The sequence below is a fragment of the Balaenoptera musculus genome, chromosome 14, assembly GCF_009873245.2.
Source record: "Balaenoptera musculus isolate JJ_BM4_2016_0621 chromosome 14, mBalMus1.pri.v3, whole genome shotgun sequence".
Lineage (NCBI taxonomy): Eukaryota > Metazoa > Chordata > Mammalia > Artiodactyla > Balaenopteridae > Balaenoptera > Balaenoptera musculus.
Genome location: NC_045798.1, coordinates 37,795,911 through 37,820,566, shown reverse-complemented (window position 1 = coordinate 37,820,566; position 24,656 = coordinate 37,795,911). Strand labels below are relative to the sequence as shown.

Here is a 24,656-nt window from a genome sequence, read left to right as displayed (position 1 = left end):
ATTAAAAGAGAAACAGTCTCAGAAACTCAAAGTTGGAAGGTTTTCACATCGATCTTAAAACAGGTATATTCTGAAGACGTGACAATAAAGCACAGGATTGGAACATGACTGGGACTGGAAACTTAAATATCTACTGAAAACACTATGAGAGAATAATAATAAGCTAAATATATAAAAAGTGGTCTTCTAAATGTGTTAGAAAAAACTAAAGGTAAGCTGTTTCATAATCTAGCAGTTGGAAAAGCCTTTAAAGCGTAAAAGTAGAAACCTTAAAGGAAAAGACTAAGAGATATATGATTAAGTTGGGGGGGTGCAGATGTGGACACAAACTCTGAAGTGACACTAAAGACATGAGAAGTAGGGAGGATATCTTTGCACTTGCTCATGCTCTTACTTGCTCTCTCAACACATAAATGTACTCATATGAAAACTGGTTGACGTTCTTAATACAGACAACTCTTACACATTAAAAAATATATATATAAGCCCCTTAGAGAAATAGGAAAGCCTACCAACAGGCAATTCACAAAGGAAATATGAAAGGCCAATTAGCATATGAAGATATGTCCAATCATCCCAGTCTTCTAATAAATGCAAATTTTTAGGGAATTCCCTGGGGGTCCAGTGGTTAAGACTCCGCACTCTCACTGCTGAGGGCCTGGGTTTCATCCCTGGTCAGGGAACTAAAATCCCAAAAGCCGTGCGGCACGACAATCAATCAATCAATCAATAAATGCAAAATTTTAAAGGTATCCTTTTTGCTTATGAGATTGGCAAATTTTGGCTCAGTACTCAAGGCTGAAGGGTGAATTTTAATCAACAATCAATATATACCCATGTTATCAATCAATAATCAATATATACCCATGTTATCAATCAACAATCAATATATACCCATGTATGTTAAATTGCAAACATATTTTAAAATCTATACAAGACTTTCACTATTACCTATATCCAAAGTCTAAATATTAAAAAAATACTTTAACAATTACATAGACTTTGAAAGAACAGTAGTTGTATGACAGAGAAAAAATTATGAAAGCCAGTAATGGTGCTAATATTTTAAATTTGATAACAGACCAACTGAAATACATCAATTCATAACCGAGGTTACTATAACTATTTACCCACCCTCATTTCTATTTCCAGCTTCCTTAATTCCTCATTTTCACCTTTTTCTTCACTCAGGATCTTTGCTAAGGTCTTTTCTCCCCATAAGACATCACTCCTAACTTAACTCCTCTTCTTTCAAAAGTCATATCTTTTTTCCCTCACTCTACCAGTTTTTCATTACTACTGTCCTCCAGTCTCTTTTTCTTAAATAGAGTCTTTGGTCCAGCTCCTCACATCTACCCACTCATTCTTTTCAATAGCTCCAGGACAGAACATCATCTTCAGTCCAGTTCCAATAGCACCCAGTATCAATACACAGGAGCCATCACTGCTGCCCATCTCCTTTAGAAACATTAATATATATGTATGTATATAAGTGTGTGTATGTATATAATAAATGTATATTGGCCACACTGCGTTGCTTGTAGGATCTTAGTTCCCCGACCAGGGATTGAACCCGGGCCCCTGGCAGTGAGAGTGCCGAGTCCTAACCACTGGACTGCCAGGGAATTCCCTAGAAACATTATTATAAATGTAGGATGTGATTTACATTTTTAAGTAAACTTCAGGTGCAATGAGTTATACAGATTTTAATGGACTGTCTTAGAAACATAACATTATTTAAAATATTTACATGGGAAAAGCCTCTTTCAAGTTCCAAGCTACTAACTTACAGATACATATTTATTAACAACATATATTTATCAGACACTATAAAGGGAGCTAAGGATGGCAAGAATGGTTCTTATTCTTTAAAAAGGTCACAAATAAGTGCAGGAAAAAAATACAGTATTGTAAAATTTGAAAAATGCCAGAGTGAAAAAAAACGCTAGAGCAGAGGTACATACAGAACATCATGGGAATACAACAGAAGTTATCAGCTCTGCCTTGAGTGCTTGGGAAAGAAAATTTTGCAGAAAATGGCATCTGAGCTAGGTCTTGAAGAGTTGGAGATTTAGGGAAGAAGAACTAGGATATTCCAGGAAGAATGAAGTGGGAAAAATGGTTCAGATGTTTGGTAAAGCATGGTGTATTTGGGGAACAGAAAACCCTGTGGCAGGAGTGTTTTTGAGAATGGTGGGACAGATGGCTAGTGTTAGAGGAGAATTTACACACAAAGAGGATTATTTGCTAAGCAATAACCTTTAGATTTATCCAGGGAGCATTGGAAAGTTAAGATTCTTAAAAAGGTGAATAGCAGAAAATATGTGTTTTAGAATAACTGTGGTAAAAGGACAAATTACAGAGTGGAAAGAAAGAAAGAATGGCGGCAGTTAGTCAAGTTACAAAACTACTGCCATGACCCATGTGAGGCAGGACAAAAGCAGGAATACTGGGGCCGAAGATGAGGGGAAATGAGAGGTACACACCAAGTAAAATAATCAACTCTAGGTGATCAGCTGGGTATGGGTGGAGGAGACATTAAAAAGGAGTCATTTACTCAGTCCCTACAATTTACCGAACACTTTAAAAAGTAGTTACTATGTGCGTGCTAGGGACTGGATGACTCCAAAGTTTCTAGTTTGAACTGAGTGGAAAGTAACACCATGAGGTAGAGAAAAGAGAAACAGGTTTTTCTGGACCAACGAGTTCAGTTTCAGATGTTAGTTTTAGGGGTCTGTGGGGCATGATGTTGAGAAGTCTAGTGGGGAATGACAGTAAGTGTAAAACTCAGAAAGAGGTAGAAACCAGAGAAATGTTAAAAATTTTTTCACAGTGTAACCACACCTTTTGGAGATAATAAAACTCACCCACGGCACAGATTTGGAGGGGTGTGAAAAATTAATACAGTGTTGCAGGACACCTACAGATAAGGGAACAGATAAGGGACAGATGGGCAAGGAAATTAGGAAGCAGCAATTAAGAGTTGGGAGCGCTTTCATAAATACAAAAACACAATTGGAAAGGATAATCATTAACTTCAAGATAGTGGAAAGGGTTGGGGAAGAGTTTCAACTGTATCTGTGGCACTTTTTTTTTTTCTTAAAAGATATATGAAGCAAATAGAGAAAAATGTTAATGTGTTAAACGTACGTAATAGATATAATTCTTTTTGTTAGTTTGGAGTATTTAATACATTTTTAACAAGTAGAATAATACAGTGGGAATAGAGAAATAGACTTTCAAGAAGAAAATGACTAATAATGGTAAAGACCAACATGAAATCAAGTGGCATTTAAACTGATTTTAAAAGGCCAGCTGATTAGTAATTAGGAGCTCACTGATGACTTTCACAAGAGCATTTCTTAGCATCATGAAGATAAAAGTTAGAGCGCAGTTAAGTTGAATAATAAATTAATGACTAGGCCATGAAAATATGATGAATTCTGGAATGCAACATCTTCATGAGCTGGGAACATATACTTTGTATCAAAACGTTTTCTATGATTTCTTTGTCTACTTCACAGATCCTTTCCTTCACAGTCTTGGCATAATCTAATTCCGCAGACACTTGGTTACTCAACAGCCATCCTGCTTTGATAAAAAAAACCCTGATTTTGTTCACCTTCCTTCATTTGTCCAGCCCCAGGGAGTAAATAATGACTGATTTAAGCCACTCTTGGTCCTATCCCTTTGCCATTAACTGTGTAAGCCATGAGCATGGGCTTCTAGGAAGTTTTCCTCACTTGTAAAAAGGAATACAAGACAGAAATATTCCATTTTCATTCCCTAGATGTTATTGTTGTTGAGATGCCTAAATCTGAGATTACAAAGCACCCATGTGAAAGGAGGACACAAACATAATGAGAAGGGGAGGGCAGAAAGATGAAAGGAACTTGGGTCCCTGAAGCTGCTGCTCAGTTACTGAACTATATAACCCTATAATAACCCGAGAACACAATTTAGCTCCAGAAATCTTACTATGTGAGATAAATATCTACTGTAAAAGTCAATTTTCTTGTTTGGTTTTCAGTTACTTGCAGCTGAAAGGATCTTAAATAATAAACTATTCAAATCACATGACAATGGTTAATATATTAAATCCCTTTTCAACATATCAAGATTCAATAGCTTAACAAAAATAGATCTTCTCTCAAAGTATTTACATAAATCTGAGCTATCCTTAAGACTGTAAAATTTATAGTCTATAAAAGTAAAATTCAATTTTTAAGCAAATGATTTCATATAGATATTTGCTTGAGTATAAGGTGCATGAATATTTGCTGAAAAACAAGGTTTTACCTCAATTTGAATATTACTGTTACTTTAAGATTTTCTGAGAAATATGAATTTAAAATTTAGATTACAGAAACTTCTTCCCTTAGACACTATCAGATATTCTTTCCTAAAATGTTCTTTTTTTTAAAAAATTAGCTTCGGGACTTCCCTGGTGGTGCAGTGGTTAAGAATCCGCCTGCCAATGCAGAGGACACAGGTTCGATCCCTGGCCCAGGAAGATCCTGCATGCCGTGAGGCAACTAAGCCCGTGCGCCACAACTACCAAGCCTGCACTCTAGAGCCCGCGAGCCACAACTACTGAAGCCCGTGCGCTTAGAGCCCATGCTCGGCAACAAGAGAAGCCACCACAATGAGAAGCACGTGCGCTGTAACTAGAGAAAGCCTGCATGCAGCAACGAAGCCAAAAAAAAAAAAAAAAAAAAATCAACTTTGAGGTATAATTTACATACAATAAAATGCACCCATTTAAAGTGTACAGTTCAATGAGTTTCGTTAAATGTCTGTAACTGTGCAACCAATACTATAATTACAATATAGAAGGTTCCAATCACCCCCAGAAGATTCTGTTGTACCCTTTTCCCAATAGGGAAAATCCCCAACCCCAGCCCTAAGAAATCACTGATTTGTTTTCTCTAACTATAGATTTATCTCTTCTAGAGTTTCATATAAATAGAATAATACTATAGTCTTTTTTGTGTCTGGCATTTTTTTTTTTAAATTAGGCATTGTGTACCTGAGATACTTCCATATTGTTGCATATGTAGGTAGTTCATTAATTTTTTATTGCTAAGTAGAACCCCATCATATACCATAATTGTTTATCCATTCACTTGTTGATGGGTATTTGGGTTGTTCCAGTTTGGGGCTATTATAAATAAAACAGCTACAAACATCCCCATACAAGTCTTTGGGTGGGTAGATATGTGCCTCTCCCCCCTCTCCCCATAAATACCTAAGGAATGGAACTTCTTGGTCATATAAGGTTAAGTTACTGTAATAAGCTGCTAAACTGGTTTCCATAGTGACTGTACCATTTTGCATCCCCACCAGCAGTGAATGTGAATTCATTCTCCACATTCTCAACAACACTTCTAAGTCTTTCTTTCCCCTCTCAGAAACCCATCACACGTTTACTTGGGTTTGGATATGATCCAAATAGTCTACACAGCTCTTTGACTTTTTATTCTATCTAAAAAGCTTTGACAATTGAAATCTACTGATATCAAAGGTAGCTGACAATATAAAATGCATATGGCTGAATTGATGTTACACACATTTACAACATGAGCATTACCAAAATCATTAGAACTGTTGATTAACCACTGATTTTAGTTCACTGATATAAACAATGGTCAGCACTTAGGTAACTGCCAAACACCTTTACCACCATTTAATTTGCCAATGCTATCAAGAGCATTTCAATCTCAAGCCTGCCCTCTAAAATCCAGTATTATTTCTACACTCAGATTAGATCCAATGGCAATCTAAGACTGCACGGTTACTAAGATGCAGTGATGATTCTTTCATATCTTACTACATCAATAGGTCAGTTTCTCACTTTTAAAACCCTATCTTTAAAAATTAAGGCATAAATATGTAAAATCCACTCATTAGTGTACAGGTCTGCAAGTTTTGACACATGCATACAGTCGTGCAACTGCCACCTCAATGAAGATAAAGAACAGTTCCATCCCCACCCCCATCCCATGACACCTCCATGCACTTTTTGTAGTCAACCTCTCCCTCCAACCCCAGGCAACCATTAATCTGTTTTCTGTTCTTACAGTTTCACCTTTTCCAGATACCACAGAGCATGTAGCCTTTTGATTCTGGCTTTTTTCAGGTATCATAATGCATTTGAGATCCACCCATGTTTTTGCAGGTATCAGTTCATTCCCCTCCCCCACCCCCCTTTTTTTTAGTTCATTCCTTTTTACTGCTGAGTGGTATGCATATACCACAGTTTGTTTATTCATTCCCCAGTTGATTTGGGTTGTTTCCAGGTTTTGAAAATCACAAATAGAGCCACTATGAACACATACACATGGGTTTTTCTGTGAACACAAGTTTTCATTTCATTTGAGTAAATACTTAGGAGGGAAACTGCTGGGCTGTATGGGAAGTATAACTTTATAAAAAACTGCAAACACTTTTCCAAAGCAGCTTTAACATTCTGCATTCTCACCAACAAAATGAGAATTCCAGTTGCTCTACATCCTCATCAACACTTGTTGTCAGTTGATTCTTTAGGTGTGTAGTGCTATTGTCAAGATTTTAATTTATATTTTCCTAATGACTAAGCACCTGATATTAAGCATCTTTTCATGTTCTTATTTGCTACTCATATCTACTTTGGTGAAGTATCTGTTCAACTCAATTTTTTAATTGGGTTGTCTTCTTTCTAATATATTCTGGAAACAAGAATATTTACTAATATAATACTATTTATTATATTATTTAATATTCTAGAATCAAGTTCTTTGTCAAATATAATATTTTCTCTCAACCTATAGGTTGCCTTTTCACTTTTATAACAGTATCCTTGAACATGATTTTTAATTTTGATGCTCAATTAAGAAGCTTTAATTTTATGGTTTGTGCTATGTCCTAATTGAGAATTCTTCACCAGAAGAATTTCTCCTGTTTTCACCAGAAGTTTTAGCTCTTTATATCAGGCCTACTGAGCCATTTTAAGTGGATTTTTGTATATGTTGTGAAGTCTGAGATCCCATATTTTTAACAGTTCTTCAGCTGCCATTTGTTGAAAAGACTATCCATTTCCCATTGAATTATCTTGATACCTTTGTCAAAAAGCAATTAGTCATAAATGCATGGGTCTGTTTCTATACTGCTAGTTCCATTGTTTTATATTATATGTCTATGCTTACGTCAATTACCACACTGTCTTCATCACTATAGCGTTACAGTAAGTCTTGAAATTAGATAAAATAAGTCCTCTAGGGTTTTTTTATCTTCTCCAAAATTGTTTTGGATACTCTATGGAAGGGGGTCAACAAACTTTTTCTGAAAGGGGTCAGAGAATAGACATTTTAAACTTTGTAAACCAAATGGTCTCTGTCACAACTACCTGACTCCACCATGTTAGTGCAAAAGCATGTTAGTGCATAGACAATACATAAGTGCTAAGTGTGGCAATGTTGTAATACAACTATTTCCAAAAACAAGCAGTGGGTCAGATTTGGCCTGGAAGTTGCAGTTTGCCTGTGCACTAGGGTCTTTCATTTCCATACAAACTGTAGAGTCAGCTTGTCAATCTCTAGAAAAATGCCTGCTGGAATGTTGACTGGGATGATATTGAACCTACAGATCAATTTGGGGAGAACCGACATCTTGAAAATATTGATCTCCTGATCCAAGAATACAGTACTCCATTTATTTAGAACTTTAAAAATTTCTCTCAGCAATGTTTTGCAACTTTCAGTGTATAGATAGGTCTTGTCCAATTTTTGTTAAACTTATCTCTAGGCATTTCATGGTTTTTTGTTATTACTATAAATGGTATTACTTTATTTCTATTTCTAATTGTTCATCACTTATATAAACATATATTAATATATTAATAATATATATACTTGATACTTATATATTGACCTAATATCCTGTGACCCTAATAATAATAAGTTCACATCTTAGTTCTAATAGCTTTTTTTTTTAGTTCCATAGGGTTTTCTATATTCAAGGTCATGTGTACAAATAAACACTTTTACTCTCCTTTAGCACCTCTAGTACAATGCTGAATAGAAGTGAGGAGAGAGAACATCTTTGCCTCCTTCCTGATCTTAAGGGAAAAGCATTCAGTCTACCACCATTAAGTATATTAGCTGTAAGACTGTAGCTGACCTTCATTAGGCTGAGGGGCATTCTCTTCTAATTCTGTGTTTGCTGAGAGTTTTTGTCATGAATGGGTGTTAAATTTTGTCAGATATTTTTATATATCTACTCAGATGATCGCATGGGTTTTCTCCTTTACTCAACTGATATGGTGGATTAAACTAATTGATTTTTGAGTATTAACCCCACCTTGGCACCTCTGCATTCTTGGAATAAAACCCATTTGGTTATGATATATTACCCTTTTAATATATTCCTAAAGGCTAATATTTTGTTCATTTTTTTATGTCTATAGTCAAAGAGATATCGCTGTTTAGTTCTCTTCTAATTTGTCTGTGTTTGGTATCAGGATAATTTTGGCCTCATGAAATAAGCTGGGAAATGTTCCCTTCCTCCTCTATTATTTTATTTTTTTTTATTTTATTTATTTATTTTTTTTGGTTACTTTTTTTTTTTTTTAATTATTATTTAGTTATTTTTATTTATTTATTTTTTGGCTGTGTTGGGTCTTCGTTTCTGTGTGAGGGCTTCCTCTAGTTGCAGCAAGCGGGAGCCACTCTTCATCGCGGTGCGCGGGCCTCTCACTATCGTGGCCTCTTGCTGCGGAGCACAGGCTCCAGACGCGCAGGCTCAGTAGTTGTGGCACACGGGCTTAGTTGCTCTGCGGCATGTGGGATCCTCCCAGACCAGGGCTCGAACCCGTGTCTCCTGCATTAGCAGGCAGACTCTCAGCCACTGCGCCACCCGGGAAGCCCCCTCCTCTATTATTTTAAAGAGTTAAAATTAGTATTACTTCTAAAATGTTCAAAAGAATTCACCAGTGAAGCCATCTGGGCCTTGAGTTTTCAATTACAAATTTAATATCTTTAACATACTTAACTACCCATATTTGATTTTTCTTGTGTTACTGTGGTAACTTTTTCAAGATTTGTCCAATTCACCCAAGTTATTAAATTTATATTAGCATAAAGTTGTTCATAATATTCCTTTATTAATCTAGTCTAGCACCACAGCCCTTTCAAGGTTTCTATTAGAAGTCCAGAGTAATCAACAAGGACTTTTTCCCCTCCAGTTGGTAAAACCTCAAATGCCTCCCAACCCTCTGTGATCTCAAAGGGCCACCAGCTCACAACAACAAACTGCTCTTTGCCTGGCTTTACAGTTTCACACTCTGCAGGTACCTTCCAGAATTCAGCAAAAAATCAGAGAGACTCCTATGCAGACTGTTAGCGTTATTTTTCTATATAGTGGTCTTTCTGCTGGAATTCTCCCCTGCAATCTCCAGCTGCCTTGGCCTCCATGAATTCTGATCTCCTCGACTTATTAAAGACCACTCTCAGGCTTTCCTGGTGGCGCAGTAGTTAAGAATCCGCCTGCCAATGCAGGGGACACAGGTTCAAGCCCTGGTCTGGGAAGATCCCACATGCCACAGAGCAACTAAGACCGTGCGCCACAACTACTGAGCCTGCGCTCTAGAGCCTGTGAGCCACAACTATTGAACCCACGTGCCACACCTACTGAAGCCCGCGCACCTAGAGCCCGTGCTCCGCAACAAGACAAGCCACCGCCACAAAGAGCAGCCCCCGCTCGCGACAACTAGAGAAAGCCCGCGCACAGCAATGAAGACCCAATGCAGCCAAAAATAAATAAATAAAATAAACTTTTAAAAAAAGAAAAGAAAAAAAAAAAAGACCACTCTCCTTTGCCCAAGATCCCTATCCCTGCTCTGCAATTCAGACCATGCCTCTAGAGAAAGCTAGGGTGATTAGGTGACTGTCCAGCTTACCTCATTTGTTTCCTGTCTTTCAGGGATCACAGTCTTGTATTGCTGTTGTTCAGGGTCTGAAAACAATTGTTGCATATATTTTGTCCAGATTTTCAGTGTTTTGTTTTTGGGGGAGTGGTGAGGATGGTAAATCCACCATGGGCACTTTAAACGTTCTTAAGGGGGACTTCCCTGGCAGTCCAGTGGTTAAGACTCCACGCTTCCAATGCAGGGAGCGTGGGTTCGATCCCTGGTCAGGAAACTAGGGTCCCACATGCTGCGAGGCATGGCCAAAAAAAAAAAAAAAGTTCTTAAAAATTAATCCCTAAAAAAACATTTCATTCCTTGGTTTTAATATCATTAAAGTACAGAGAGTATTATTTCTGAATAAATTTAAGTCAGTTTATATAACAGATAATGGACTTATTCCTTAACAATAACCACTTTCAGGGACTTCCCTGGCGGTCCAGTGGTTAAGATTCTGCGCTTCCACTGCAGGGGGTGTGGGTTCGATTCCTGGTCGGGAAACTAAGATCCCACATGTCACTCCACATGGCCAAAAAAATCATCATCACCACCATCATCATCATCATCATCACTTTCAAACAAATTAACATTTTAAGTGTTTTACTGTAATTGGTTAAAGTGCTCTGTGGTATTTTTATTTTAATTTCAAGAAATAACTTTTAAAGTAGCATTTATGTACCCACTTGGTAAGTCTAAAATTTATACTCAACTTAATGAGTTAGGCTCTTTTGGACTCAAGAAGGTTTTTATTCTAAACATAAAAACGGTAATAGGGAAGAGGCAAGAGTCTCATAAAAATCAGAAACTACAGAACAACCTGATCATATAGATTAATCTCAAAAGGCTGATGGTGTTCAAGTTTGAATGCAGGTCTTGATACTGGGTAATCATTGCTTTATTGTTAGGAGCTTATTGCTTCCCTTCTATAACGTGGATTCAGCATCTCTATTTCCATACCCCTGATGCTTCAACCAACTACTTCACTCTCTACTGGGGTAACAGTTCCCTACTTCTAACCCCTATTTACTCATAATTTTGATTCATTTATGGTCTATTCCAGGTTTCCTCAAACTCCCCGGAGCCACTGCCTAATTCACTTATTTCTGAGTTTGCACTAGCATGAAGAAGACTAAAAGCAAAAGAATGTAAGTTGCTATCTCACTGCCCTAACCTGCTGACCAGACTTGGCCGTCAGGTGCTCACCCCGCGGTCTCCTTACGAGATTGTGGGCCTAGAAGTTACCATAATGATTAGTCTGTTCAGCATAAGCTCTTGCTTTAGTACCTAGTAAAAATACATATATTTTAGCAAAATGTACTAAAAGTAAAAACTTTTCCAACTGAAACAAATTTCTGTGTTAGATTTTTTTTCTTTAGTGGAAAGGAAGTCAGAGATATGGAAGATTAATGTGTAATGCTGATCTAGCCCCACTAAGTCACCAACCATTACCAGAGGGTAGAGTCAGGTGGGTTAACAAATGCAAAGTTTTACTTTGATCCCTCATCACGCCTAAACTATTGTACTTTCTCATCTTCCCTGGATAATGGGCAAGAGAAGGTAGGGTGGAACTAAAAATATCAACAGAGCTTTGCTGACGGGGCAAATTCTCAAAAGCAGAGAAGTAAAATGGCCCCTTTCTATTTCTCATATGGCTGTCTTGTCATCCCCCAAAAGAACATAAATTAGAGTACTCGAAAACCTTTTGTTTCAAAATGCTATAGGAAATAAAGGATTGATAAGGTAGTGACAACAATAAGAAATGTTACCAGATATTTAAGATGGTCAGGCATTCTCTTTTCAAACCTCTGGCCTTCATAATCCTGTCCATTTCAACTTTCCCTCTTTTTTTCTCTCCACACATCCCACTTATTTTGGCAAAATTTTTTCTAACTTTCCTATGCTTCTCGTACTCACTTAAAATATAATCCGAATTTTCTTGATTTCTGCCCATGCTTGCTGCTTCCACTACGTTAAAACTGCCCACTAAGGTCCCCAATTAACTTCACATTGCTAAATCAATTCAGTCCTCGTCTCACCTTACCAGTCAGCCACAGTCCACACAAGGGATCCCTCCCTTTTCCACCTAGTTTCTAGGACACGCCCTCCTCACCTCCTGACATCTAAACACAGGCCTTCTCCATCTACACTCACTCCTTTGCTGGTACACCCAGTCTCATATCTTTAAATACCTGTACCATTTATACATCGACGGTTACCAAAGTCTCCTCACTTGAACTCCAGAATAGTTTTCTAAATATCTACTCAATATCCCCAGTTGGATGTCTAAAAGCACCTCAAAGTTAACATTTCCAAGACTCCTAATCTTTTTCCCCAAACCAGCTCCTGCAATCTTCCCCATATCAGTAAATGGTAATGCTGTTCCTCCAGTTGTTCAGGACAAAAACTCTTTAGTATCCTTTAATCTCTTTATTTCACATCCTATATCCAGCTCTTCAGCAAATCCCTAGGCTTTATTTTACAAATATATCCAGAATCTGAAAACTTTTCTCCACCTCCACTGCTAATCTGGTCCAAGTCACACCATCTCTCACTAATTCAACAACATGGAATTACTCCAACAGCCTAGATGGTCTCCCTGTTCCTGCTTTTGCACCCCCTCACAGGCTTTTCTCAAAGTAACAGAGCTATCCTTTTAAAACATGAATCAGGGACTTCCCTGGTGGCGCAGTGGTTAAGAATCTGCCTGCCAAAGCGGGGGACACGGGTTCGATTCCTGGTGTGGGAAGAACCCACATGCTGCGGAGCAACTAAGCCCGTGAGCCACAACTACTAAGCCTGTGCTCTAGAGCCCGCGTGCCACAACTACTGAAGCCCGTGCACCTAGAGCCCGTGCACTGCAACAAAGAGTAGCCCCCGCTCGCCGCAAGTAGAGAAAAGCCCATGCGCAGCCACAAAGACCCAACACAGTCAAAAATAAATAAATAAATTTATTAAATAAATAAATAAATCACAAATCATTTCACATCACTCTGTGCCACAGTCCGTCCAAGACTTTCCACTGCACTCAGAGTAAAAGCCAAAGTTCTTACAATCGCCTTCGAGATTCTACTACGGAGCCCCCATTACTTCTCTTACCTCATCTCCCACTACTGTGTCCTTATTTGCCCCATGGCCTTCTTGCTGTCCTTCAGACAGGCCAAGCAACTCCCATCTCAGGCCACTGAACCTTCTTTTCTCTGCCTGGAAAGCTCTTCTGCTACATACTGGCATGGCTCATACCCTCAGCTTCTTCGGGTCTTTGCACTATTACCACCTTCTCAATAAGAACTTCTCTGACCACCCTATATAAAGCAGCAGTACAACATTCCCTAGAGTACTGCCTATTCCCCTTTAACCTGCTTTATTTTTCTTGATAGCACTTATCACTATATAAAACATAAGCGCTGACAGCACAGACTGTTCTGTTATTTGCTTATCGGATGTACAGCACAGTGCTTAAGAACAGATTTTAGAAACAGAATGTCTGGGTTCAAAGTCTGAGTCCACCACTCAGCAGCTGTGTGAGCTTTGGCAAGTTACTCAACCTTTCTGTGCCTGTTTCCTCATCTGTAAAATGGGAATAATAAAAGTTAAGACTCAAGAGTTATTGTGAGGACTAAATGTTAATACATGTAATGCGCCTACAACAGTGCCTAGCATATAATAACCACTAATGTTTGCTATAATGGTAATGACTTTGAGGATAATGATGGCTCTCCTCTCCAGAATCTAATGGGCAAATTTTTTTAAATTTTATTGAAGTATAACACATATGCAGAAAAGTAAATATAACAAATGTACAGCTAGACGAATTAGCACAAATCAAACACCAATGTACTCACCACCCAGATTAAGAAACATACTTAACTGCCAGCAACCATCCTACTGGAAATATACCTTGCAGGAGACTTCTGGGTCACAGAATACACACTGCCGAACAGTCTTGCAGGGTGGCTGCACCAGTATATAATCCCATCAGCAGATTATGAGAGTTGCCATTGCTTCACATGTTCATCAATACTTGGCATTTTCAGTCTTTTAAAATTTATCTGTTCTGGTGGGTATGTAGTGGTCTCTCACTGTGCTTTAAATTTTTATGTTCATAATTATTAATAAAGTGAGCACCTTTTCGTATGTTTACTGGCCATTTTCTTTTGTGAAATGTCTATTCAAAACACTTATTCAGTTTTTTATAGGGTTGTCTCTTTTTCTTATTGATCTGTAAGGCATTCTCTATAGTATTCCCAGAACCTAGAACAGAGCCTGGAACATAATAAGCATCAATAATGTTTTTAAAATGAATGAATGCCTGCTCTGTTTTTCTTCAGATCCTAATCATCTGTTTCTGCAACTATGCTTCATAATTGGATAATTTATAGTGATTCTCAACCTCTAATCCAATCCAAGGAGGTTCTAACTTGTGAACTGCTTAATAATTTTTATAAAGGACACCTCTGTCTAGAACACCGTCCAGGATTAAATCTTTCAATGGCGGGCTTCCCTGGTGGCACAGTGGTTGAGAATCTGCCTGCCAATGCAGGGGACACGGGTTCGAGCCCTGGTCTGGGAAGATCCCACATGCCGCGGAGCAACTAGGCCCGTGAGCCACAATTACTGAGCCTGCGCGTCTGGAGCCAGTGCTCCGCAACAAGAGAGGCCGCGATAGTGAGAGGCCCGCGCACCGCGATTAAGAGTGGCCCCCACTTGCTGCAACTGGAGAAAGCCCTCGCACAGAAACGAAGACCCAACACAGCCATAAATAAATAAATAAATAAATAAATAAATAAAATTTAAAGGAAAAAAAAAAAGCAGCTCCCTCTTTCACAACGACATGATTTAAAAAAAAAAAAATCTTTCAATGGCTTCCTACTACCTACAGAATAAGAACCCAACTCCTTAACCTGGTATTCCACGTTAAGTTCCCCAATTTACCTTCCCAAGCTGCTTTCCCTACCACCTGCTAATCTTCCCAAACACAGACCTGGGGTTGGGGGAGACAAAAAAGCCAATTAGACTTTAAGTATGCAAATCAGGGAGCAGAGACTGTCTTTTAGAGGCAGAGCTAGCAGGATGTGCAAAAGCCCACAGACAAGAGAGAACAAAGTGGGATTTTGAAACCATAAGTAGTTTGGTGCTGAAGTACAATGTGGAAGAGTAATAAGGGGAAAGATGAGGCCAGAAGAGACAGCAACAGGGAACAGAGCCTATACTAGAGCCTATACTACAAGGATCTTCTGCTTAATACAAATTGCTTTAGATGCATGGGTATTCATTTAATTTTTGTTGAAAGAATAAATCAGGGACTTCCCTGGTGGTCCAGTGGTAAGACTCTGTGCTCCCAATGCAGGGGGCCTGGGTTTGATCCCTGGTCAGGGAACTAGATCCCACATGCCGCAACTAAAAAAGGCCTCATGTTGCAACTAAAGATCCCGCATGCCGCAACTAAGCCCTGGCGCAGCCAAACAAATAAATAGTTAGAAAAAGAAAAAGAAAGAATAAATCACTGACTTGTAACTTGATCCTGACTTATTCTTTCCAACAACCTGCCTAACATTTGTTTCTCCCCAAAGGGCCAAGCATAGCAAGCATTCTAGAAATACCTGTAGGTTTTTCAACTATTTCCTTAACTTATCAATTCCATAAGTCAGATAAAAGTTTTTCAAATTTCTATCAGGCAGTTATATATCAGAACTGCCTATACTATATCAGAACCTGCTTTGTAACAGTATGTTTAGTAGAGCTGGGACAGATTTGAAATAATTTTTAAAATGCACTTGGCTCAATCATTAGCAAGTAACACTTCACATTGTACTCTACGTTAAGGTATTCAGTCTTAATAATATTTTACACTTTGACAGTGTTTTATGTCTCCAAAGTATTTTTTTATTATTTAATTTGACCCCATAATAATCCTAATATTACCAGGAAAAAAAAAAAAAGTAGGTATAATCTCTACATCTTTTATTTGAAGAACCCGAAGTCTGGGTGGGTGAAGTCACTTGCTCAAGGAGATGAAGCTAAAAGTGAGCACAACTGGGGAACTGGGTCTGAGTTCTAGGCTGCCCTCTTTCCACTACCCATGCAGCCTTTGGGGAAGCTTGTGTATAACATTTTCTGTTCTTTGATAAGTTACTAAACATCAGCCCTTTAGAAAATGTTACAAACATGATAATACTATTGGCAGTCAGCCTCACTGCTCTACCCACAACACAAATCTACTAACTCTGAAAACAGCATCCCGCCCCTCTCCACCATAACCATGTTGTTTTATTATTAGTAATAGTGATTAAAAATTCTCAGATGACTTAACACATTTTTGAACTCTCAAAAAAATTTAAATATACATTATTTCTATAAACTAACTCTAGCAAGTTAACCAACTGTGACGTTATATGCTGTATCCAGTAAGGGGGTAAAAAGCCAGTTTGACACAGTGCTCTATGGATCATAAACATAGTCAATGATTTTTTCTCTTAATTTCATTTTTAAATCCCTTCCCTTTAGCATAAAGCACAAAAGATAAGCAGGACCATGAAAAAATAGAAAACAGACGGAGAGGAGGAAACATCACACTACTAAAGGGTGTGCACTTTGTCTAGTAAAAGCAAACAAAGAACTTAATTTCCCAAGAGTCAAAGGAGAATAGAAAATGTGAGCAATGGAAAACTGAGCTTGCAGTCTCACTGACAGCAATTTTCTATCACCATTTTTTTCTTTTTTTGCACTTTAGGTGTGCAAACAAGTGACCTTAAAGAAAAAGCCAACTCATTCTAAATTCTGGGTTGTTCCTCATGGTTTCTTTAATGAAGTCTGGCACAGGATCAGCCATAAGGACCTGATGTAAAGAACTGTAAAGAACACTTAAAATTTATTGTGTTAGGAAATATAGTAACAAATTACAAATTAATGTAAAGCCCCAAGATATTTATTACTTTCAAGTATTTATAAGCACCATTCTCTCTACAAATTCAGTCAACTCTTGAAAAAATAAGCTGATTTTATACCTATCTTAAGATTTTTTTATCGTTCTTTGTCAAGATTTTTGACCTAGAAATTATAGTAAACAATTAGTTAATACTTTCAAGTCCTTATGGAAATTAAATGCTCCTCAGACACTGTATGGATTCTTCTTTCATCGTAGTTTTAAACCTTAAAAATATATCATTCAACTATTTCTATAATAATGTATATATCCTTTCTGTTTATCTCTTTAAGACTAAAGAGAAGAAATTAGATACACACACGATTTTAGAAACGTCAGTTTATAAAACTGACCCAGAACTCTTTAGCTTTCTCCAAATTCCTGTAATATTTTTTTCCACTATGCTTTTGCTGTAACAATATTTTGAGTTTCAATGCATGTTTTAGTCAATAGATATAAAACTGAGATGTTTATTTGGTAAATAAAATATACAACTGTAAACATGAAATTAATGCAGATCTGAGGAAAGGGAGTTTTGGCAACAGAAGCAACAGTAAGGAATAGTCAAATGTGTTTCAAAAATCAAAATAAATCACATGACGAGGGGCATAGCTGGAGATGAGTTTAGGGAAGCAAGGCGAGAAGTGAATCAGTTTAATCTGTTACCACTCTCAGAGACCAGGAACCTTTCTGACCTTTGATACCATTTGGTGCAGGTCTTATATTCTGTAAAATCACTAGCCTTTTATCAGGAATAAGCAGAAACTGTATCCTCGCCTCTTGAACTCAGGCTAGTATTTCTACTAGTACGAAAGAAGTTTTTAAAAACACATTTTGGGGACTTCCCTGGTGGCACAGTGGTTTAGACTCCACCTGCCAATGCACGGGACACAGGTTCAATCCCTGGATCGGGAAGATCCCACATGCCGCAGGGGAACTAAGCCCGCGTGCCTAGAGCCCGTGCTTCGCGACAAGAGAAGCCACCGTGATGAGAAGCCTGTGCACCACAACGAAGAGTGGCCCCCGCTCACCACAACTAGAGAAAGCCTGCGCATTGCAACCAAGACCCAACGCAACAAATAAATAAATAAATAAATAAAACATTTTGATTGGTATCCAAGAATTTAATTGTAACTTGTGCATATTATATAGGTTTAAAACCATCGTTTATTTAAAAACTACTGTGAAATAATTTTAGATGTATGGAAGAATTATAACCTTCTTTTAAAACACTGTCCTTTTTAGCTTATTTTGATAACTTCTCAAACAATATGTCACATTACTACATGAAGTAAACAGTTTACTTTGGTTTTGTCAGAGGTTGATACAGTGTTTTAAAATGCTTGCTTCAAAATTTGAATTATCAAGTATGGTAAAAGATATTTTAATTTTAATTTTTAACTTCCACGAAGAAAGTTCTGTCCTGTCAGCAATAATTTTTTTTTTAAACTGTGGTTTTGTCATACAATATGTACTCAATAAATGTTTATTTTTCTCTTTCCTGGCACTGATTTTGAAGGAAATAAAAGCTAATATAGTTCTCTGGATATCTACTAGGTAAAAGGATATGTGAAGTACCAATTTTGCCTTTAAATAGGTTTGTTTTTTTCTTCTAAACATAAAAGTCTACAGAATAATGGTAATTACACAGTAGAATGGCAAAGACAAGCAATGACTTTCTAGTGATTTGCTGGAAGAGACCATGATTTTACTTTTTTAAAATTAATGGAAAAAGTCTTTCAGATCCTCTAAAATATCAAAATTCATTAGATACCTACAGGCATTGCCCTCCAGAAACATGAAGGGTGAAGATGAAAGACTAGTTCTCATTTTGTCAAAATATCCACTCTCTGCAGGAGGCTTTGTTAGCTGGGACAGCTATCTTCCAAGAACTCGAATTCATCACGTCCGAAATGGAACCTGCCATCTTTCCCCCCAAAATCCACTCTTCCTTCCCTGTCACCCAGGTGTCAGTGAATGGTGAGCACACTGCTCCAGTCCACCCCGCTGCCTCAGTCAGAAACCTGAGAGTCATTCTTAACTCATACTCCTCCCACGCTCCCACACATCCAGTCACCAGGAACTGACAATACTACCCTGTAATCTCCAACATTCTTCCACTTTTCCCTCAACTAATTACTACTTCCCTCGGTACTAATCATTTACTGTCTGGATTACTGCAAAAGCTTCCTCCGCTGACCTTCACTGCCTCTAGTGTTAAGAATTTCTCCAGTCTTTTCTGGGAGTAGTGTGAAGGATGTTTGTGTTTTCTAAATAGAAAATCTGATTAGGAGCCTTCAACGGCCCTGTCCATACACTGCTCCCAATATAAGGTCTAAATTCCCTAATATGAAATAGGAGACCCTGCATGATTTGCTTTATTTACCTCTCCTGGCTCACCTCTTTCCATCCATCTCCTTGCTCCCCACATATGAATTTTTTTTAGATCCTCAAATGCACCATTTTCTTTTCATAAATGCTCAACACAACCTACCTCTTTCCTTATGCTTGGCTTATGACTACTCAACCTTCAGCTCTTAGCTTAAATGTTCAAGGCATCTTCCCTGACCTCTCACGTGCTCTTATAGCCCATTTTATTCCTTCCCCACAGCATTTACTAAATTGCCACTGCCTGTTGGTCTCTGTTGTACCTTGGCCTGGTGTCTAGCCCACAGAAGATGGTCAATAAATGTCTTTCGAGTGAATGAATAAGAACTGACTTGGAATTAGACCACATTTCAATTCTCGTTTTGTTTCTTATTAGCTACTGGGATTCTTGATCAAATTAGTTAATCTCTCCTAAACCCAGGTTCCCTCATTTTTCTGGAGGAATGTTACCTATCATGCAAGGTTGTGAGAATTAACTAATATTGTATGTAGAGCAGCTAGCAGTACCCTAACAAAAACAAGTGTTTGCTTTAGTTAAGACTATTCTGGCTACAAGGACAGAACTAACTAGAGGTAGATTAAGCAAAAAGAGGATTTTAAATAAAGGTTACAGCAGTGTGTCATGGAATCCAATCCAAGGTCATAAGAAAAAACCAGAATCAGGAGCCCAAGTCATAAAAAGTTAGTTTGCTCATTTTTCTCTCTTCCTCCTGAGTCCTCCTCTCTCTGCTCACTCCCTCCCCAACCCCCTCTTCTTTCCTCCTCTCCTCCCTGCCTACTTATCCCCCTCCCTTCTCCATTCCCTTCTTATATTTGTCTCAGTCCCTCTCTACCTTTCACCTCTGCTACTCTGTTCATCTGTCTTATTCTTTTCTCCTGTGGGAGAATGGCTTTTTGGCTCTTGACTTCACATGGTAGAACATGGCTGTCAACAGTTCCAGAGTTATGATCTTCATTTTAGAGCCAGACAGAGGATTCTAAGTATCAATTCCAAATTCCTAAAGGACTCTGGCCCATATTGGGTCAGCTACCTGCCTCTGGGTCAGTCTCTCTAAGCCAAGAGGTAGGATCACCATCGGAAATGGCAGATCCCACTTTAACCATGAGATGGTGGAGAAGGTCCTAGAAAATGAGGGGGTGAGCAATCAAAACACTTGGGGTTTACTGTTCCATCAAGTGAAAGCTATTAACATTTAGAGAGAATTATTTTACTCGAGTGAATTAGCTACAATAAGAATATATTAGTAATTAGTCATGTTTTAAGTTATACTTCTTTGATTTTAAATTTTATATGAATGGAAAACTTGATAACAGCATATATAAAAAGGATTATTTTCTCTTTATTTCTAACTTCCTGAACTTCTGATCTCAAGAGCTAATGATGCAAAACAGACTACTAAGGTAAATTTATTTACTTAATTTTATTTTTTTATTGCCTCGCTGCACGGCTTGTGGGATCTTAGTTCCCGGACCAGGGATTGAACCCGGGCCCTTGGCAGTGAAAGTGCTGAGTCCTAACCACTGGAGGGCTAGGGAATTCCCAAACATTTGTTTTTTATAAAGGAAGAGGATTCAAGGATATTCTAAGAAAGTTTTAAAATTATACAGTATACTTAAGCTAGAGACCCAAAGACAAAGTTGAGAAAAGACCTCAAAAACACTTCTAAAAATTTTAACTAGCACACTCTAAATGCCTTCCCCATACCTTGTTCCAAATTGAACAGAGAAAAAAAAGCAAACCTTAAGTGGAAAAACCATCACATAACCTTTTACAGCTCTCTACCAATAAATATGGATGCAATGTTATAACAAAATTCAGTCTGAAAGCTCAATTTAGTTGATTGGAAACACTAGGAAAAAACAGTAAGAAGCGAGTTAATTTCTGCTTCTCCACCCCTCCCAGATTTTCCTGAGCTTGTATCTCATGCTGGTCAATTTTTCACCTGATAATGATATATGTAATATACTTAGTTTTTCAGCTTTTTCCTTTAAGGATAATAAAACTGGCATGATAAATTACTAAGTCTTCCAATCAAATTTCACATTCGCAAAAAAAAAAAAAGCCCATTTTTGAGATATATTTTGTCATACATATAGCCGAAACTTTTCTTGTAATTCTAAATGTTCATAAGACACTTACTAAATATAACTTCTAATTTCTTCTTGTAATAAAATAAAGTTTTTATTTTTCTCTTTTTAATTGCAAATTTCCTACATGCTCACCATATTAAAATTTAAATAATAGATGTATACAAAGTTAAAAGGTGTTGGATGCACTAACTTATTTAATCCAGACAATATCCATTGAAGATATGTCCTATTACCCCTGTTTTACAAATGAGGAAACTAAGGCCTGAGAGGTTAAGTAACTTGGCTCTATATCACAAAAGGGCCAGAAGTTGAGCGTGAACTCAGAAGATCTTGTCTCAGCGTTTTCTATTTCTTTTTCTACCACAACAAATTATCCACTGATAACTTCTATTCAAATTACCTATTTCTATAACTGCCTTAACAAATTATCATAAACGTAGTGGCTTTAATCGACACAAATTTATTATCTTACAGTTTAGAAGTCTAGCTGGGCTGCTTTCCCTTCTGGAAAATCTAAGAATTGGTTTTCTCGTTCCTTCCAGCTTCTAAGGGCTGCTGCACTCCTTGGCTCATTGACTACCTTCTTCATCTTCAAAGCCAGCAGCATTGCCTCTCTCTGGCCTTGCTTCTGCCATTTACACTTCTTCCTTTGACTCTTCTGCCTTCCTCTTCCACTCTTAAAAACCCTTGTTCTTACATTGGGCCCACCTGAATAATCCAGGCTAACCTCCATATTTTAAAACCAGTTTATTAGCAACCTTAATTCTGCCTGCAACTGTACAGTAATTCCCCTTGGCCGTGTTAACCTAATGTAATCACAGGTTCTGGGAATTAGGACATGGATCTCTCTGTGGAGCCATAATTCTGCCTGCCACAGTGCCCATACTTGTAATCAATATACTCTCAAAATCACACTGATCTGGGGGCTTTCCTGGTGGCGCAGTGGTTAAGAATCCACCTGCCAATGCAGGGGACAAGGGTTCGAGCCCTGGTCTGGGAAAATCTCATGTGCCGCGGAGCAACTAAGCCCATGCGCCACAACTACTGAGCCTGCGCTCTAGAGACCACGTGCCACAACTACTGAGCCCGTGTGCCACAACTACTGAAGCCTGCACACCTAGAGCCCGTGCTCCGCAACAAGAGAAACTACCGCAATGAGAAGCCCGCGCACCGCAACGAAGAGCAGCCCCCACTCGCCGTAACCAGAGAAAGCCCGCACACAGCAACAAAGACCCAACACAGCCCAAAAAAAAAAAAAAAAAAAAAAAAATCACACTGGTTTGTTAGGTTTCAGAGTTTATTATGATTTAAAGCTAATTCTGTACTAAGCAACATAACTTTGCTAAATTAGGAGAATGGTTGAATTTAACTAAGTAGAACAAAGTAGTTGAATCAATCATGAACAACTCATTCATTTAACTAGGTTTTACAGGGAAATAAGCCAATAAGGGTACCACCTTCCTCTTCCCTTACAAAGGGAAGTACTAGCCTTGGAGGAAGAAATAAGAACGGGCAGAGCTGGCCTGGTTCTAAGTGGCTGGAGGAGAGAGAAGCACTGTAAAAGGTCTGAGTCCTGGTAACAGGGCTGTGGTTGGCATTACGAGCAGCCTGTCTGGATGACCCTCTGGACCCAACTGTTCTTTCAATGTCCCCTGAATGGGAATTCAGTAGGAAGCTGGTCTCAGCATAGCAATTACCAAAATCACAAGGACTCAAAAGATGGGAGACTAAGTGGGTGGGTGACTTCCTTGACAGCACAACACCAAACACGGAGGCATTTTCCTTTTTTCCCTCTATGGAGTGAGAGGGAGGGGTGCTTAATATAGGAGTACTGACTTTGGGTGACACATGCAGGAGAGCTAACGAAATCTGAAATAGGACCTTTGTCTCTTGTGGTTAGCCCAGAAGATATTCTGCAACATACACTACTATAAAAACGTCATCATTAATAAATCCTCATTATCATGGATTCCATATCTGCAAAATAGCCTGCTTGTTAAGATTTATTTGTAACTCCCAAACCAATGATAACTTATGGTGTTTTAGCAGACACTTGCAGACATGAGCAGAGCTGTGAAAAATGAGTTGCGAGATACACACGTACCCAGCTCAGGGCAAGCAAGGCTCTCATACTGTAAACTAGTGTCCTTTCCACAGTCTATCTAGTGCCACTTTCTTTTCTTTTTTCTTTCTGTGTTTTTGTTGGTGATGTTACTGTTTAAAATAGTATCCCAGGTGTTGCTGCTGAAGCGCTGTCCTCTCTCTAAGCACAAGAAGGTTGTGGTGCACCTTATGGAGAAAATGTGTGCTGGATAAGCTTCATTCAGACACGAGTTACAGTGCTATTTGTTAGTTCAGTGTTATTGAATCAACAATACACATTAAATAAGGTGTGTTTTTAGTAGTTTTCTCCCTACTTGTTGAGCCTTCTAGGGCAGACTTAAGATGTATTACTGGAAGGAATCCTAGTTCTTCCAGGAGAGCTCAAAAAGAAGGCTAAATAACTGTAAACTTGGTGAAATCTACTTGTATTTCTCTGTTTTGCTAGATAAACTATTTGCCTCCTCCAAAAAAAAAAAAATGTGTGTTTTTAAATAGAAGCACACATAAAACAGATTATACATTGATCAGCTGACAAAACATTGTAATCAGAGGCTCACAGGGACCTAACCTTGTATTTCCTCTAGGAGCAATGGTTCAGTATTCACTAAATCAGTGTTCAAGGTGACTTTCTAGAACATAACTACTGCAAATAATGAAAACTGACTGTATATAAATACTTTGATAGAAAAGATTTCCATAAGCGAGTCAATAGTTGTGCTTTTTGAAAACTGATTACATACTGCTAAATTTCCCTCTAATACAGTTTTTAAAGGAAAAGTCTAAAATGTTGTACTTTTAAAATGTATAGCTTTTTGTTCTGCTTTAAAATTATATCTTTAAGTGTACTAAAGCCCGTCAACAATTTCTATACCACTTTTGCATTTTTAAGTGAATTAAAATGCATTCAAATGAATTGTTACATTATATTGTTTTGTTCCAAATAGAAAAGTATTGAATTTACTAGCCATGTATTTAGTCATCAATTACTAAAACAAAAATCAATAATTTAGCAAATCAAGAACAGGTAGTTAAGACATTCTTTTTTTTGTATATCTAATATTGTGCACACCCACTACATTTCAAAATGTTTTTCTGAATAAATGAATGAGCAAAAGAAGTAATATACACAAGGTAATATACCAAAAAGTAGTCTGATTAAGCATGTAGAGGGCTTTCCTGGTGGCGCAGTGGTTGAGAATCTGCCTGCCAATT

General features: G+C 38.0%; 1 protein-coding gene across 6 annotated transcripts in view; it reads right to left on the bottom strand.

The window, feature by feature from the left end:
• YES1 (YES proto-oncogene 1, Src family tyrosine kinase) overlaps positions 1–24,656 on the bottom strand; it is a 114,991-nt gene that overhangs the window by 29,649 nt on the left and 60,686 nt on the right. The window contains exon 1 of one of the 6 annotated variants that reach the window (XM_036822975.1): positions 9,935–9,952. The exons of the other annotated variants lie outside the window; for them this stretch is intronic. The gene's annotated coding sequence lies outside the window, so the exon portion shown is untranslated. Of the gene's footprint in view, positions 1–9,934; positions 9,953–24,656 lie in introns of those variants that run through there. 6 annotated transcript variants of the gene reach the window in all.